The 14,889-nt window shown below is 44.1% G+C and overlaps 2 long non-coding RNA genes across 2 annotated transcripts in view; one reads left to right on the top strand and one right to left on the bottom strand.

The window, feature by feature from the left end:
* Positions 1–313: 313 nt before the first annotated feature.
* On the bottom strand, positions 314–9,826 carry LOC122688091. Its single transcript, XR_006339327.1, has 2 exons — positions 9,540–9,826; positions 314–943 (listed from the first exon to the last, which is right to left on the bottom strand). It is a non-coding gene; the product is annotated as an uncharacterized LOC122688091 (long non-coding RNA).
* The window catches only part of LOC122688089, a 48,205-nt gene continuing 42,100 nt past the window's right edge, over positions 8,785–14,889 (top strand). The window contains exon 1 of the long non-coding RNA XR_006339326.1: positions 8,785–9,016. This is a non-coding gene — a long non-coding RNA (uncharacterized LOC122688089). The remainder of the gene's footprint in view (positions 9,017–14,889) is intronic.

Here is a 14,889-nt window from a genome sequence, read left to right as displayed (position 1 = left end):
TTCTTTATGGTCTAACTCTCACATCCATACATGACTTCCGCGAAAACCATAGCTTTGACTACACAGACCTCTGTTGGCAAAGTAATGTCTCTACTTTTCAATATGCTATAACTATATATAATATATACATGTTGTATGCACTGTACATATATATATATCCATCTATATCTTGCATATCTATCTATGTCATATCTATATATTTACAATATTAAGAACAGTGCGTGCAATTATATAAATGTGAAATAAGGTACAATACTTGCCCCTCATGTAACCATTTGAAATAAGCATTAACTCTTTTTTAAAAAAACTTTTCATTTTATATTTGAAGCATAGCTAATTAACAGTATTATGATAGTTTCAACTGGACAGCAAAGGGACTCTGCCATTCATATACATGTGTACATTCTCCCCCAAACTCCTCTCCCATCCAGGCTGCCACATAACATTGAAATAAGCGTTAACCCAAAGGGAAGGGCTTACTTAAAAAATTTTTTTCAGTTGAGTTAGCACCATGCTTCATCATGCTTCATCATGCTGGACTTCATCATGCAGCACTTCATCATGCCTTGTCATGCTGGTCTTTCTTCAAGGCCTGCTCACCAGGCCCTCCCTTCCTGTGTGTGTGTGTTAGTCACTCAGTCATGTCTGACACTTTGTGATCCCATGGACTGTAGCCCTCCAGGCTCCTCTGTCCATGGAATTCTCCAGGAAAGAATACTGGAGTGGTTAGTCATTCCCTTCTCCAGGGGATCTTCCTGACCCAGGGGTCGAACCCAGGTCTTCTGCATTGCAGGCAGATTCTTTAAAAGGGAGGGTCACACCTGTGGAAGGCAGCAGGATTTGTCTTTCTTCGGAGGCTTCGTGTTCCCCAGCAGGGTGGAAGCCTCATCTTGTTTTGCGGCAGTTGCCATAGGAGCAGCCTGTGTTGCAAGGGTGACTGTCACTGAAACAAATACAGGCAGAGAGCTGAGAAGCAGATTCCAGTTTTCAGTGCTTCAAACCCCGAGGAATGAAAACAATGTGTGCAATTTAAATAAAATAAATCTCAATGCCCCCAAGGGAAGTGGGGGTTTATTTTTAGGCTGCAAGCACTGCCACCCAGACTTTGGGAATGACAGACGGAAAGTCCAGAGCGGTGTGGAAGTGCGTCTGTGGCCTTGCAGGGTTAGGGCCCTGAGCCGGGCGGAGAGGTGGAAACAAACCGGTGTGGGGGCTTTCCTTCCCAGCCACCGTCTCCAGGCTGCCTGCTCCTGCACCCTGTTAGCCAAGACCCCGCTTCTCAGAGGGGATTCAGGGCAGACCCGTTCGCTCCACATCTTCGCCATCCCTGGGAGCCCTGTGGCGGCAGGAGGGGTGTGTCTGGCAGGTGGAGCCGGCGCTGTGGACGCGTGGATCCCGCAGCATGGCTGTGGCCATGGCCCGCGGTGATCACCAGTCGATATGAGAGGCACTTTCCAGCCCAGGGGGCTGCCCCTAGTGCCTGACAGCCTGGAGGGAACTGGAGGGCTTCTGGCGATGGAGGGCATGCGAGCTCTTACCAAGGTCGTGCCAGTGGACAAGGGCACATGAGGTCCACACCAGCTCCACCCGAGGCAGGACCTGAACGGGTCCCAGATGGCTGAACAAACTAGATAGGGCAGAAGAGCATTTGGCGCCTTATAAAACATGATTAGAACACCATGGTCCTGGTTTGGTTTTGAAATACTTATTATGCCAATGTTATTATTGGCCGTTTATTGTTACATATGAATATTAAAAGCTCACATTAAGTTAGTTTAAAATTAATAGACTTACAAGAGCAGCTTCAGTTTTACAGAAAAATTGAGTAGAAAGTCTAGAGAATTCTATGTGCCCCTACTCCCCTCCCCAGTTTCCCTCTTAACATCTTGCATTAGTGTAGTACATTTGTGACAACTGATCAATCAACATACTGAAAATGAAAAGTGAAAGTGAAAGTCGCTCAGTCGTGTCTGACTCTTTGCGACCCCATAGACTATACAGTCCATGGAATTCTCCAGGCCAGAATACTGGAGTGGGTAGCCTTTCCCTTCTCTAGGTGATCTTCCCAACCCAGGGATCGAAGCCAGGTATCCTGCATTGCAAGCAGATTCTTTACCAGCTGAGCCACAATGGAAACCCAAGAACATAGCTGCATTATTACCGAGTCCATAGTTTACCTTAGGGGTCACTTGTTATCGCCCTGTTCTATGGGTTTTGACAAATGAATGTCATGTATGGATCATTACAGTAGCACACAGAATAGTTCCATTGTCCTAAAATCCCCTGTGCTCCACCTGTTCATTCCTCTCTCCCACTCCTCTCCCAACCGCTGGCATCGCTGATCTTTCATGTCACTGTAGTCTGGCCTTTTCCAGAATGGCATACAGTGGGAATTACACAGAATGTAGCCTTTTCAGATTGGCTTCTTTCAAGCAATATGCTTCTTTCTTAACAATGTGCATTTAAGGTTCCTCCCTGTCTTTCACAGCTTAATAGTTCTCTTTTTTTAATCACTGAATAATATTCCATTGTATGGATATTCTACGGTTTGTTTATCCATTCACCTATTGAGGGTCATTTTGGTTGTTTCCGATTTTTGACAATTCGTTATCTCCCCTTTTTGGTATCTGCAATTAAGAAATTACAGCTCAGAAGTAATCTGAATACCAGTATTTATTAGCCAAACATGATTATCAGTGACAGTCTGCATCCAAACGTGTTTGGGCACTGTGATGTCACTCATATTGCTCTAACACCTCTTATGCATTCTCTTCCTTGCATAGATCAGGTGCACAAAGAAATTTTCTAAAAATATTTATTTATTTATTTACTTAGCTGTATGGGGTCTTAGTTGCTGTGTGCAGGATCTTTCATCTTTGGTCTTCTTTGCAGCACGTGGGGTTTTTAGTTGAAGGATGTAAACTCTTAGCTGCAGCATATGGAAACTAGTCCTTGACCAGGGATCAAACCCAGGACCTTTGCATTGGGGGTGCAGTGTGTTAGCTACTGGACTGCCAGGGAAATCCCCACAAAGAAATATTTTTAGAAGTTTAATTGTTATAAAATGATACCTTTGGTACATCCACCATACTTCAATTTTTAAAAGGTTCAAGTACAAGAAAAAAAGCAAAAAGGAAAAAGCATTAAAAAAAATGATACCCAGTCAGGTGAACTTTTTTTCAAAGATGGCATATAAAGTGGGAAGCAAAAACTCACTCCCTCACCCATCTCCAGCCCCATCACCTCCCAAAGGTAGCCACTCTTAACATTTTTATACATGTCTGTCTAACTACTTTTTCTTCATATATAAGCATTCATGTATAGCTTTCTTTGGTAACAGAATACATATGCCTTTCAGAATATACATGTGTAAATAATTTCTAAAGATGATGTCCTGCTTTTGTTTATAGGAAAGTGCATTTGAAAATATAGTCAAATGGAACAGTTATTTTATTTTTTAAAATTTGTATTTATTAAATGCATATTTATTTATTTTTGGCTATGCTGGGTCTTTGCTGCAGCGCAGGACTTTTCTCTAGTTGCAGCAAGTGGGGGCTACTCTCTAGTTGTAGTGCATGGGCTTCTCATTGTGGTGGCTTCTCTTGTTGCAGGCTCTAGGCATGCAGCCTCAGTAGTTGTGGCACATGAACTTATTGCCCCTTGGCATGTGGAATCTTCTCGAACCAGGGATTGAACCTGTGTGCCCTGCACTGACAGGTGGATTCTTAACCACTGGACCACCAGGGAAGTCCTGGAACACTTATTCTAAATCCTTTTGGCATCTTCAATGGGAGAGAGCCTTTTGATTTCTTTTCTCCAAAATGCTACCTTGTTCCATGGTCCCTAGAGCTACACTAAATAAGAATACACTGATATCCCTCCTAATCAGGAGGGAGTTTGGAAGATGGCTTATTTATCCCACTCCCATGGGGCAGATTCTTCAATCAGCCATAATTTATCTTCTCCAACTCTCACCACATTCTTGGTGATGTCACCTTTTTCCTGGGAAGCGACTTGTCTCTTTCCTGATAACCAAAGTTTCACTCAGAGTTTCTCATATGGTTTTCGCACAGTAAACTCTTTTTTTGGGAGGTACCCTTCTATTTCCCCATGTACTTATACCACAGAAGCTGTTTTTATTGTATTTTAAGCCTTCGGCACTTTCCTCAGTCATCTGTCCTGCCAAAGATATCTGCAATTCTTTGGAAAATGGAAATAGAAAATAATACAAGTTCCTAAACTTCCATAAGAGGAATAATAACTATAGGAGAAGCTCAAAGGATAACCAAACATTCGTCATTTCCATGGGCTTCCCTTCTTTACCCCAGTGGTAAAGAATCCACCTGCCAATGTAGGAGATGCACTTCAATTCCTGGGTCGGAAAGATCCCCTAGAGAAGGAAATGGCAACCTTCCCCAGCATCCTTGCCTGGGAAATCCCATGGACAGAGGAGCCTGGCAGGCTATAGTTCATGGGATCACAAAAGAGTTGGATGCGACTTAGCGACTCAGCAACAGCAACAGAAGACCCAGTTGCAAAAGTCACTCCCTCTTACAAACTGTTGCTTTTGCAGTGATCATTTACAATCAAAACATCTTTTTATAGGATAAAATATGAGTGTTTTTACACTGGATCTTTGGACCTCTCAGAGGATGTTTTATTCTTTTAAAAGCTGTCTTGAGTACTTAACTTTGAACATCTCTGTCTTATTAAACTGCCTTGGGAAGAGGCTCTCATCTCAGCAGGGACACTCAGTACATGAATGAGCCCCTACACTGGCCCTTGGGTTGGTTCCACTGACAGAGCCTTTGCACAGAATCAGCTGCACTTTCTAAGTCTGGTGTGTGAGCAAAACCATAATTCAGTGAGAGATCACTGTATATAAGAAATTCCTGCCTGAGAGATTCCATTCGGTTCTTGTGTGCCCATTTCAGTAGGCTCTTGAGCATCAACTAAATACAAAAGGAGAAAATGGAGTGGAAAGAAGCCAGACAGTGGGCATCAGGAAATATAAACTATCTAAGAAGTTAACAGTAAGGGAAGGATGATGGGTTTTATCTGATCCATATGAACTATTAATATTTCATTTATCTAGATTGTGTAGATAAATGTGTGTAGTTAGGAGAGATTAGGGGTTGTCTTTTTTTAAAAAGTCATCTAGCACTATTATCAGCAAATGGTCATATTTGTTCTATTTGTAACCACTATATGTATAATATAAGGAACTGGGGTAGAAGAGGATTTCCCCAGTAGCTCAGCTGGTAAAGAATATGCCTGCAATGCAGGAGACCCCAGTTCGATTCCTGGGTCAGAAAGATCTCCTGGATAAGGGATAGGCTACTCACTCCAGTATTCTTGGGCTTCCCTAATGACTCAGCTGGTAAAGAATCTGCCTGCAATGTGGGAGACCAGGGTTTGATCCCTGGGTTGGGAAGATCCCCTGGAGAAGGAACAGTTTCTATTTGTAAAAATCTCTAAGCCCATGTGTGCAACAAAAGTTAGGGCATATGGAAATGTTGGGATGACTGAACAGTAAAGTCATCCAAATGGTCTTGTTATATCCCTAAACTGCTAAAATCAAGTAGGTTAGAGGGGACTATTTCCTAGAGCTGAGTCTCCAGTAGATAAATTACTAAACACTATGAATTACTTGGCCAAATGCTGTGTCACCGTTTCAGTTATGCTTTGATACGATAATTAAACAATTCGGCCACTGAACAGGTCATTTATAAGTACATGCAGGCTTCTCATTGGTATAGGAGGTACTCTGTGACCCTGAGATTCTAGGATAGGTTTGAATTTTTCCAGCATGTCCACCCACTTGGTGCAGACTGTCCTAAGGGGACAACTAGCCAACTGTTCTGCCAGTGAGCTCTGAGGACCTCAATGCTTCAATGTAACAAGCATGAGTAACCTGAAAATTTGTTTCTCTTTCTTGTTTTGAAATATCTTCAGGTTCAAGAACTCTAGCACTTCTGCGTGCACATAATGTCACACAAACAAAATCAAATACCCCTTAGTTTAACAGGTCAACAGGCTGCTACAACCAAATGCATGTAAAATTTTGTGTCCAAGGAAAAGACACAGATTAGTAGGTAGAGAAAATTCCTAATTTTATTTTATTATACTTCTTAGGCTTTTTTGTTGTTATTATTGGGAGGAAAAATTGATTTAAAAAACAGTTTTGCTTTGGAGTATTTCTTTTGCTATTTATATTTGTGAAGTCAGTTTTAGCTAATTGTGGCAATAACCTGTTATTCATAAAATGTTACATTGTATTTTCTATGTATTTATTTATTTGACTTATTATTTACCATAACATTGACTATCAGATGTGACGCATATCATCCTAATTGAATTCCATTATTATCTCTGATGATCATATTTTAACCACTTAATTGTTTATTAACCAATTTTAAGGCACATTTGTTTATTTTAAAATTTCATGCAATCATCTGAATATTTTCCCTTCAGTTTGGCTAATAAAAATACAGGAATGGGTTAAATGTTTACAGAAAATATCTCAAGTAATTGGGAACAACTGGTGCTTTCATATTTGCACACTTTTCATTTGGAGGGAAGGTAATAAAACCCTAAGAATTACAGTCAAATAGCCTGTCAGCCATGTCATTCTGAGCACATAAATCACACCTTGTCAGTATCTGATCAGTCAAATGGGCCAAATAGCACTAATATATTTATGAATTCTGTACAACTATTAATAGAACATGAACAAGTAAATCTGCAGATGACATCACCCTTATGGCAGAAAATGAAGAGGAACAAAAGAGCCTCTTGATGAAGGTGAAATAGAATAGTGAAAAAGCTTGCTTAAAACTCAACATTCAAAAAACTAAAATCATGGCATCCAGTCCCATCACTTCATGGCAAATAGATGGGGAAACAATGGAAACAGTGAAAGACTTTATTTTCTTGGTCTCCAAAATCAGTGCACATGGTGACTGCAGCCATGAAATTAAAAGACACTTGTTCCTTGGAAGAAAATCTACGACAAACGTAGACAGCATATTAAAAAGCAGAGACCCATTACTTTGCTGACAAAGGTCCATTTAGTCAAAGCTATGTTTTTTCCAGTAGTCATGTATGCATGTGAGAGCTGGATCATAAAGAAGGCTAAGTGTCAAAGAATTGATGCTTTTGAACTGTAGTGTTCGAGGAGACTCTTGAGAGTCCCATGGACTGCAAGGAGATCCCACTAGTCAATTCTAAAGGAAATCAGTTCTGAATATTCATTGGAAGGACTGATGCTGAAGCTGAAGCTCCAATACTTAGACCACCTGATGAGAAGAGTTGACTCATTGGAAAAGAACATGATACTGGGAAACATTGAGCATCTTCCCTCCCAGCATGGAGGGAAAGGCAGGAGGAGAAGGGGACGACATAGGATGGTTGGATGGTGTCACCAACTCAATGGACATGAGTTTGAGCAAGCTCTGGGAGATAATGAAGGACAGGGAAGCCTGGCATGCTGCAGTCCATGGAGTCATAAAGAGTCAGACATGACTGAGTGACTCAACATCAACAAATAAATCTGAAATCTGAAAGGGTTCGATCCCGAAAAGGATCTATTTTCATAAAAGGAAGTGAGAATTCAAACAAAGATAGAAAGAGATTATTTCTTGCCATCCACCCTCTAGATTTTCAGAAAGTTCTTGTTTGATGTGCCTTAAAAGGATGGGGAGGGAGACCCTCCTATGTCCCTGGATCTATATTCACACTGTATATAGTATCCTCCATGTCATCCCAGTGTCAGAGACAGCCATTTCTGAGTCTTATGGATTCTGAAGTCCAGTTTGTGGTTCTGACAATACCTTACACTGAGAGAATGTAGCTGTCTAGTTTACTTACTCTTGCAAAAACAAACAGATGCAACTTGCAGTATATACCTCCAGCATTCATTTGTCTGAAAAGAGAAAGTGTTCGGCGCTCAGCCCTCTCTGACTCCTTGCAACCCCATGGACTGTAGCCGGCCAGGCCTCTCTGCCCATGGAATTCTCCAGGCAAGAATTCGACCTTTAATTTGTTTGGAGCAGAAAAGCCATGCATTCTTTCTAAGTTGCTTCATAACATGTGGCATTGGTTACCTCTTATGTAAGTCAACGTGTTTATGTATGTTTTTGAATACTGCTGCTCCCTAAGCATTTCTATCTTAGATGTTTTGTGAAGTGAATGTACTCAGGAAGACATAGAATGGGGGGGGGGGGGGGGAAGCCACATTGTCCATTCATTTATCCATGCGTTTATTCAATGAAAAATAATTACCAGGCTCCTACCATATGCCCGGCGCTCTTACAGACACCGAGGATGCAGAGGGGAGCGATATCGTCGCCGGTTTTGGTGGCAGTTGAGCATCCATCCGAAAAGTTTCCTGGAATGTGTTTTGAAAGGAAGCATCGCTCCCACTACCTTCCAGTTACTTCCGCTTTACCCGCGAAGTAGAGAGGAGGTCCTCTCGGTTAGAAACCCCAGGTGAGCGGCGGGGCCAGGTATGGAGCCAGGGCTGTGACCACCAAGACCGGAACCCCCAGTCCTGGAGCCGGGGCTGTGACCACCCGAGACCGGACCCCCTCAGTCCTGGACCCCCTGCCCGGACATCCCCTCCCCTCCCCCCCCCCCCCCAAGTCCTGGACCCGGTGTCCAGGACCCCTCTCTGGGCGGGAAGGGGCGGCGCTCTCCGCTCCCGACTGTGCCCTCCACGCGGAGCCTCCAGGGGGCGCTCGCAACCAGGCCTTGGCGCCGGCCGCGCGCGGGGTAGGGGGTGAAGTGGGGCGCGCACCGGGGCGTAGGGGGCGCGTGTCCTCGCCTGTGAAGGGCCTCAGCTGAGCCGCTGTCCTGCGGCCAATGCAGGCGCCCTGCTCCTCCCTGCCGCTCCCCCAGCTCCCCGGAGCCTGAGGGGAAGGCGGTGTGACACCCCTACCCCGCCCAAGGCCTCCCCGCCGCCTCCAGACGCCCCCGCCCCAGCCGAAGCCCCTGCAGCCCGGGGGGCCGGCGTCAGGTACGTGCGCCAGTTCCCGGCTGAGGCGCGAGAACAACTGTTGAGGTGTTGGCTGCGGGCCGCCGCCGCTGCTCACCGAGAGCTGCGCGCGGCGCCTCAGTCTCGGGAACTTGGGTCCCCTGTCTAGGGCTGCCCTCCGCCCGGCTCCCTGGGCCCGGCCTGCGCGTCCTGAGGGAATCGGGTCTCAGCGCCCCTCGTCCCGACGGCGGGGACGTGGCGGGGGTGGGGTGGGGTGCTGTGCGGGGTCCCGCGTGGGACTCAGCCTCTCAGCCTTTATCCTCTCCTCCCCCTCACCCCTTACAGCAGGTTCCTGTAATATTTTATTGACTCTTGGGGAGACCCAGGTTCGATTCCTGGTTCGGGGAGATCCCATGGAGGAGAGCATGGCAACTCACTCCAGTATTCTGCCTGGAGAATTCCATGGACAGAGGAGCCTGCGGCGGGCGGGGGGGGGGGGGGGCGGCTACAGTCCAGGGGGTCGCAAAGAGTCAGAAACGATTGAGCGACTAACGGTTTTACTTACCTTTCCGGCTTAAAACTGGTCCATAGGCTGGCAGGCCCCTTGATTCAGCCACGTTTCTCTGCGCTCCTTCCTCTATTGAATGAAGTACCTGAGGGTCGGGGAGGGGGGGGGGGGGGGGGTGGACTGGAGGGACCCTTGAAGCCCTGGCCTCGCCCGACTTTAGGTCACAGACGCCTGAGGACCCTTCGGGTGGAAATGAGGGGCTCAGTTAGGAGGTGGTTCCTGCGGGGTCAAGTGAGTGTTGATCATCGTCAACACAGGCCAACCACAGGTGGGCCACAGAGGAAGCACTGTTAGCAGGATGCATCCCTCCCTCCGCTTGGAGGACGTGGATGGGCTTTAAAGGGCCAGGCCCCCACCCCGCCCTCCGGGTCCGACTGCGCCCTTACCAGGCTGGCTTCCAGTGCCAGAAGCTTCCATGCTCCCAGAGGAATCCGGGCTGCAGAGATGAGGCTGATCGCGGGGTTCTGGAGGTCGAGAGTGAAAGAATGAACGGCATAGTGGGGTGGCGTAGGGAGGGGTGCGTGCCCCGGGCGACCCCACTGCATCCTCTGTCCCCTGTAACTGATCCATTGACGCTAGAGGATTTCAGTGCCTTTTGGAGCAGTTGCCTCTGCTTCTTCACTCCTGTCTTCAAAACTATGCAAAACCAACTCTTCATCCTCTTGCTGCTTTGCCAGGATTTTTTTCTTTTTAAACTCATTCCTGCTTTATCTCATTTAGTAGTCACAATTATTATTATTATTTCTGTTTTATGGGTGAGGAAATTCAGGCTTACAGAAATTGAGTAACTTGTCCAAGTTTACATAGCTGCAAGGTGGTATAGTTTTAATTCTGTACGGTTCTTTTCTTTTTAATTTATTTTTAACTGGAGGATTATTGCTTTACAGTGTTGTGTTGGTTTCTGCTCTGCGTCAACATGAATCAGCCATAGGTATACATATGTCCCCGCCCTCTTGCCAGGATTTTTAAAACACTGCTCTGGTTGTTCTTGCCTCATTTGATGTTTGGTTCCCTGAACAGCAGTTTTGAGCTGTCCAAGGTATTTAAAAGTGTTCTCCTAAAACTGAGACTAAACCTGGCTCTTGGAAAAACTACCCTAACTTCAAAGGAGGTATTCCTTTCTCCCCATTCTTTCCTTCCACTGTCCTCTTGGCAGTCTCTGGTCTCAAAGACCTTCATGTTTTATTTTAGCTTTATGTGAAAAATCTTCCCCCTCAGTTCAGTTCAGGTCTGTTGCTTAGTTGTGTCTAACTCTTTGCGACCCCATGTACTGCAACACGCCAGGCCCTGTCCATCACTAACTCCTGGAGTTTACTCAAGCTCATGTCCATCATTGAGTCAGTGATGCCATCCAACCATCTCATCCTCTGTTGGCCTTTCTCCTCTCACCTTCAATCTTTCCGAGCATCAGGGCCTTTTCTAGTGAGTCAGTTCTTCCCATCAGGTGGCCAAAGTATTGGAACTTCAGCTTCAGCATCAGTCCTTCCAGTGGATATTCAGGACTGATTTCCTGGTCTTGATCCCTTCCTCTAGTACAATGTCATGAACCTCCATCCATAGTTCTTCAGGCACTCTGAAGAATGATCTAGTGGTTTTCCCTACTTTCTTCAATTTAAGTCTGAATTTGGCAATAAGGCTTTCATGATCCGAGCCACAGTCAGCTCCCAGTCTTGTTTTTGCTGACTGTATAGAACTTCTCCATCTTTGGCTGCAAAGAATATAATCAATCTGATTTTGGTATTGACCATCTGGTGATGTCCATGTGTAGAGTCTTCCCTTGTGTTGTTGGAAGAAGGTGTTTGCTATGACCAGTGTGTTCTCTTGGCAAAACTCTATTAGCCTTTGCCCTGCTTCATTCTCTAATCCAAGGCCAAATTGCCTGTTACTCCAGGTATTTCTTGACTTCCTACTTTTGCATTCCAGTCCCCTATAATGAAAAGGACATCTTTTTTTGGCTGTTAGTTCTAGAAGGTCTTGTAGGTCTTCATAGAACCATTCATGTTCAACTTCTTCAGCATTCCTGGTTGGGGCATAGACTTGGATTACTGTGATATTGAATCGTTTGCCCTGGAAATGACAACATCTGTCATTTTTGAGATTGCATCCAAGGACAGCATTTCGGACTCTTGTTGACTCTGATGGCTACCCCATTTCTTCTAAGGGATTCTTGCCCACATTAGTAGATATAATGGTCATTTGAGTTAAGTTCACCCATTCCAGTCCATTTTAGTTCACTGATCCCTAAAATGTCAAGGTTCACTCTTGCCATCCCCTATTTGATCACTTACAATTTGCCTGGATTCATGGACCTAACATTCCAGGTTCCTATGCAATATTACTCTTTACAGCATCAGACCTTGCTTCTATCACCAGTCACATCCACAACTGGGTGTTGTTTTTTCTTTGGGTCTGTCTCTTCATTCTTTCTGGAGTCATTCCTCCACTGATCTCCAGTAGCATATTGGGCACCTACCGACCTGGGGAGTTCATCTTTCAGTGTCCCATCTTTTTGCCTTTTCATACTGTTCATGGGGTTCCCAAGGCAAGAATATTGAAGTGGTTTGCCATTCCCTTCTCTAGTGGACCACGTTTTGTCAGAACTCTCTACCATGACGCGTCCGTTTTAGGTGGCCCTACACGGCATGGCTCATAGTTTCATTGAGTTAGACAAGACTGTAGTCCATGTGATCAGATTGGTTGGTTTTCTGTGGTTGTGGTTTTCTGTGATGTGTAGTTTTCTGCAAAGTGGTTTTCTGTGATGTGTAGTTTTCTGTAATTGTGGTTTTCATGAAAACATGGGAACAATAAAGGACAGAAATGGTATGGACCTAACAGAAGCAGAAGATATTAAGAAGATGTGGCAAGAATACACTGAAAAACTATACAAAAAAAGATCTTCATGACCCAGATAATCACGATGGTGTGATCACTTACCTAGAGCCAGACATCCTGGAATGCAAAGTCAAGTGGGCCTTAGGAAACATCACTACAAACAAAGCTAGTGGAGGTGATGGAATTCCAGTTGAGCTATTTCAAATCCTAAAAGATGATCCTGTCAAAGTGCTGCATTCAATATGCCAGCAAGTCTGGAAGACTCAGCAGTGGCCACAGGACTGGAAAAGGTCAGTTTTCATTCCAACCCTGAAGAAAGGCAATGCCAAAGAATGCTCAACTACTGCATGATTGTACTCACCTCACAGGCTAGCAAAGTAATGCTCAAAATTCTCCAAGCCAGGCTTCAATAGTACGTGAACCATGAATTTTCAGATACTCAAGCTGGGTTTAGAAAAGGCAGAGGAACCAGAGATCAAATTGCCAACATCCGTTGAATAATCGGAAAAGCACAAGAATTCCAGAAAAACATCTATTTCTGCTTTATTGACTATGTCAAAGCCTTTGACTGTGTGGATCACAACAAACTGTGGAAAATTCTTCAAGAGATGGGAATACCAGACCACCTGACCTGCCTCCTGAGAAATCTGTATGCAGATCAAGAAACAACAGTTAGAACTGGACATGGAACAACAGACTGGTTCCAAATAGGGAGAGGAGTATGTCAAGGCCGCATATTGTCACCCTGCTTATTTAACTTATATGCAGAATACATCATGAGAAACACTGGGCTGGATAAAGCACAAGCTGGAATCAAGATTGCCAGGAGAAATATCAATAACCTCAGATAAGCAAATGATACCACCCTTATAGCAGAAAGCAAAGAAGAACTAACCAGCCTCTTGATGAAAGTGAAAGAGGAGAGTGAAAGAGTTGGCTTAAAGCTCAACATTCAGAAAAGTAAGATCATGGCATCCATTCCCATCACTTCATGGCAAATATATGGGGAAACAATGTAAACAGTGACAGACTTAATTTTTTTAGGCTCCAAAATCACTGCAGATGGTGACTGCAGCCATGAAATTAAAAGACACTCGCTCCTTGGAAGAAAATTTATGACCAACTTAGACAGTATATTAAAAAGCAGAGACATTATTTTGCCAAGAAAGGTCTGTCTAGTCAAAGCTATGGTTTTTCCAGTAGTGATGTATGGATGTGAGAGTTGGACTATAAGGAAAGCTGAGCACCAAAGAATTGATGCTTTTGGTCTGTGGTGTTGGAGAAGACTCCTGAGAGTTCCTTGGACAGCAAGGAGCTCCAACCAGTCTATCCTACAGGAAGTCAGTCCTGAATATTCATTGGAAGGACTGATGCTGAAGTTGAAACTCCAATACTTTGGCCACCTGATGTGAAGAACTGACTCATCTGAAAAGACCCTGATGCTGGGAACGACTGCAGGCAGGAGGAGAAGGGGATGACAGAGGATGAGATGGTTGAATCGCATCACTGACTTAATGGACGTGAGTTGAGTAAACTCCAGAATTTGGTGATGAACAGGGAGGCCTGGCGAGCTGCAATCCATGGGGTCACAAAGAGTCGGACACCACTAAGTGACTGAACTGAACTGAACTGAGAAGCACTTGCCTTTAATGGAAGCAGAGTTCTGCTCTTGTGTTACCATGTGAAAATGTGCATGGACATAAAACCTATACTGTTCCTGTGAATGCTCAGTCTCATGTTTTTTTTTTTTTTTTTCAGTCTCATGTTTTATCTTCCAGACATGCTCTCAGCATAATTTATTGGGAGCAGGAGCCAATGGGGTTCAGTGAGCTTCCCAGCATAAGACACGCACTTTCCTAGAGCTTCTACATATTTCTTTAAATATAGGTTTTTTTTCTGAGGTTCCTGAGTTGGTTTTTAGTTGTTCTTAAAAGACTTGTTATCTCCAGGTTTCTGGTAGCAACATGACATTTTGCTTGATCGTTGATTCGTCTTTTTTTTTCTTTTTTTTTTCGTTGATTCATCTTAAAGAGATCCTGCTTTGGGAGGTTTTGATTAAAAAGTGCCCTGTAAAAAAAAAAAAAAGTGCCCTGTACTATAGGGTTTCTTGATGTGCATGTAGACTTCTGATTTTTAAAATACTGCATTTCAGTTAGTAGGAAGCAAATATGTTACCTGTTTTTAAGGAAGTTTTATGTAGTATTGCAGAAGGTAGAGGCATTGATTCTTCTTGGCATAAGATGATTGGAGTCCATCATCATGTCTGAACATTTTTAGATTATATTGATTAGAAGGAATAATCACAGAGAAAAAATTCGGTTAATGGTGGAATCTTGATTCTCATTTGCATTTGAGTCTTTTGCAAACCCAACTGAATTTATTTATATGGTTTACACCCTGCATTTCTCTCTCTTCTCTTCACAAGTTCCCTGAAATATAACACTTTGGACCTTTCTGGTCACCTTTATTTACATAAAGAAGGCATTTTTCCATTTGTGGGTAAACATGTTGCAGG

Source organism: Cervus elaphus, chromosome 32, assembly GCF_910594005.1.
Source record: "Cervus elaphus chromosome 32, mCerEla1.1, whole genome shotgun sequence".
Taxonomy (NCBI): domain Eukaryota; kingdom Metazoa; phylum Chordata; class Mammalia; order Artiodactyla; family Cervidae; genus Cervus; species Cervus elaphus.
This window is presented reverse-complemented; position numbering and strand designations above follow the sequence as displayed.